Below are 4,256 nucleotides of genomic sequence, written 5' to 3'. Positions count from 1 at the left end.
TAATTCAGGCTACTTTGAGAACTCCCAAGATCTGAGGAGAAAACATGAATTAATGAATGTAATGAATTCACTTCTCAGGTTGTAATAACTCAAAGTCAGGTAACATACTACTTTGTTGTAGCTGTTGAAGGCACTGTTTCATTGTAAGTAATTATTGTCATGATTATGGGTGTTAAAGTTTTAATAATAGTTTTATTTTCTTAGAGCTCTAAATAATTCCCCTCAATATTATTAATATTTTTCCATGAAGAGAAAGTTCATTAAGCCTAGGGTCATTAGATGTCAATTTAACCCTTCTATTTTGATTTAGTAAAATTAGTATTATAATGAGGATATTTTCCCATTGATTTTTAGAGAGTGGAAGGGGGAGGAAGAAAGAGTGAGAGAGAAACATCGATTAGGGATACACATCACACATCAATTGGTTGGCTCCCATGTGCGCCTTAATTGGGGCTGGGGATCAAACCTGCAACCCAGGTACATGCCCTTGACCAGGAATTGAACCCATGACTCTTCAGGGCTCTGGTCGGTGCTGTAACCGCTTAGCAACACCAGCCAGAGCTTTGATATTATTCTTGACTATGGATTTATTAGTTCTATATATGGGTTGTATTTATGTGATAAGTTTTTTGGTTGTTTCTAAACACATTTGAGTATATCTGCTTTCTCTTCTTCTAATATATAATCAACACTCCCAGTATGTTGTTCTTACCAATGACTAAAAAGTGGATTTATCTTTAATCCAGTGCTCATAATTACAAATCCAACAAAGTTCATTCTAAGGCTAAAATGCAGTCATTGTATTTCCCCTGTTAGTCCTGAGTGCTTACTAGAAGCCACCACTACCTGCTTCTTCTTTGTGAACTAAGGCAGGTGAGAACAGTTATCTTCCTACCCAGTCATAATGGTAGCCACTTCTGAGGGGCTGACCTGAGGAATGCAGAGGGAGGAGCAGAGAAGAATTCTGCTGTCCAGAGAGAAAATGGCACAAAAAGAAATTTACATCCTCTCTGGGAAATATCTTCAGCTATAAAGAAGACAAAATCAATCCACAATGGGAAATAATAATCTTTATGGAAACTGTATGAATTTAAACTATAAATGAATTTTAAGTTCATTTTTCAACCTTAATGTTACCTCTAATGGTATATACATGTCTTTATTTGTATATACATACAATGTATATACATTATTTTCATGACATTCATCCTTACTGTTGTGTGTAATTCATTTTTATTGCGGTACAGTTTTCCGTTGTGTGAATATGTTATGTTTTTTATATACCGTCTGTTGATGACATTTCAATGTTTTCAGACTTTGACTATTATGAAAAATGCAACTACAAACATTCTTGCTCATGTCTTTTGTTGAACATGTGCACAAAATTCCTGTTGGATCTATACCTAGGAATGCACTTTCTGGATAACAGGTATATACATGTCTAGTAACTAATGCCAGATATTCCACAGGAGTTACACCAATTTACATTCCCATTAGCAGTGTATAAGAATTTCAGTTGCCCTATATCCACATGAAAATTTGGTATGGTCAGTCTTTTTCACTTTTACCAATTTGGTGGGGCTGTATTGGTATCTCATTGCAGCTTTAATTTGAATCTCCCTTGTCTAATGAAGTTTCCTACCATCTCATATATTAACTAGAGGCCCAGTGCACAAAATTGTGTGTGGGTAGGGTCCCTAGGCCTACCCTGCTATCAGGGCCATCTTCTGCCCATTCACCAGTCCCCAGTCCCACCCTGCCACCACCCATCCCGGTTCCCCGTGGTTCCCCGTTGGCCATCCAGAGATCAGAGCCTGTGAGCTGGGGGGAGGGACCGAGAGGTGATCAATGCACCTCATAGTGACAGGTCGATCGGTCGTTCTGGTTGTTACGCCATTATGGTTATGGCCTTTTGTTTTATAGTATGGCCATTTGGATATACCCTTTTGTAAAGTATATGTTCAAGTTTCATGACCATTTTAAAAATTAGGATTGTCTGTCTTTTTCTTATTCATTTCCTTTGTCAGTGGTATATGTTGTAAATACCTTCTCTCAGTCTGTGGCGTTTTGTTTTGTTTTTTTATAAACAGAACGTTTAATTCTTTCCTCAATGGTCAGTGTGTTTTATGTCTCAGCTAAAAAACCTTTCCATTTCTCAAGGTCATGAAGCCATTCTCTCCTATAAGTCTTCTAAAGTCTCATTTTTAACCTTTCACATTTAGATCTTCACCTTTTTCAAACCGATTATATATATTCCAGAGAGGAAGGAAGACAGAGAGATCGAAACATCAATGATGAGAGAGAATTATTGATTGGCTGCCTCCTGCACACCCCACACTGGGGATTGAACTGGTAACCTGGACATGTGCCCTGACCAGTAATTAAACGGTGACCTCCTGGTTCATAGGTTGACGCTCAACAACTGAACCATGCCTGCTGGGCTCAAACTGATTTTGGTGGATGGTGTGAGGTAGGGGTAGTTTCATTTTCCCCCATTTGGCTACCCAATTGATCTAGCACAATTTATTAAAAAGATAATTCTTTCCACCATTTCTCTGTATTGACATCTTATCATAAATCAAGTCTCTACCTCTGCATGGGTTTGTTTTTTAACTCTGTTCCACTGCATTCATTCATCCTTTTTCCAATTCCATATTATCTAGACATCAAGTTATTTAGTAGGGAACATTGTTCCTTTTTGTTCCTCTTTTTCCACATCTTGGCTGTTCTTGGGCCTTTACATTTCCAGTTAAACTTCAGAATTAGCCTGTTACACACACACACACACACACACACACACACACGCACACACTCAAACAACTACTAAGAAAATTTAAAATTGAAATTGCACAAAATCCACATACCAGTTTGAGGGAAAGCAACATCTTTAAAATGTAATTTTCCAATTCATGAGCCCTGTCTACACCTCCATTTATTTAGATCTATGCTTTCTTGAAATGTTTTATACTTGTATGTATTTTACAGTTTATATGCTTTATAAACATACAATTTTTCTGTTTTAATGTTTATGCTTTATATGCTTTTATGTTTTATGAACACATCATTTATATAGTCCATATTTTTATAGTTTATACATTTCACAGGTTTCTGTGTAGAGGTTTTATGTCTCTCATAGGTATTTGATGTTGTTTATTCTATTTAAAATGTCTTTTAAAATTTCATTTTCTATTGGAAGTTTAATAAATTATTTATATATTGTAGTTATCTTGCTATATTCACATATTATTTTGAGTAATTTATTTGTAGGTTCTTTTGGATGATCTGTATACTCAATTATGTCATCTGCAGATAGTGAGTTTTATTTTTTCTTTCCAATTATTATACATTTTCTCTTTTTTGCCTTATTACATTTTGTAATATGAATTACATCATCATTCAGTACAATAATGATTAGAAGTGTTAACAGCAAGCATACATTTTAAAGATAAAGTTTTTAGCATTTCACCATTGTCTTTATCATAGTTTTTAAAATTAAATTCTCTATTAGGTAAAGAAGTTCCTTTTAATACCTAATTTGCTTTTTTAGCATAAATTAATGTTGAACTTTATCAAATGCTTTTATCAGTATAGAGAAGAATTTATGGATGCAAGGATTTGTTTATGGTATATTTAGCAATATCAGGGCTCACATAGCTATAATAAGAAAGAGTTTCCCAGGAAATTTGCCCCAGAGGGTTCTGAATTCTCCTTTTTTAAAACAAAAGCTAACCATCAAGCTTTTCTTTAAAAGCCAACTGTGGTTGGGTACAGAATCCTTAGGAAGAAAGAGTGCTACTCCTAATTTTTAAAAATTTATTTTTTATTCTTCACCCAAAGATATTTCTCCATTGATTTTTAGAGAGTGTGGAAGAGAGAGGGAAAGACAGAGAGAAACATCAACGTAAGAGGAACACATTGATTGGTTGCCTCCTGCACACACCCTGACCAGGGCCGGGGCCGAGGAGGAGCCTGCAATCAAGGTATGTGCCCTTGACCAGAATCAAACCCTGAACCCTTCGTTCCATAGGACGACACTCTATTCACTGAGCCTAACCGATTAGGGCGCTACTCCTATTTTTTGTTAGCATGTCAGATTCACTTCACACCAATAAAGTCAACACTTGAGATAAGCAATTAACAAAAACACAAATAATTACATTTATGATTATGACAGGTCTTTGAATGTGAACTATATTTGCAAAAATCACACTTGACACAGAAGTGTTCATCCAGCCCTCAGCAATAGGGACTATCTG

Source organism: Myotis davidii, unplaced genomic scaffold (assembly GCF_000327345.1).
Source record: "Myotis davidii unplaced genomic scaffold, ASM32734v1 scaffold332, whole genome shotgun sequence".
Taxonomy (NCBI): domain Eukaryota; kingdom Metazoa; phylum Chordata; class Mammalia; order Chiroptera; family Vespertilionidae; genus Myotis; species Myotis davidii.
Note: the sequence above shows the minus strand (reverse complement) of the source record.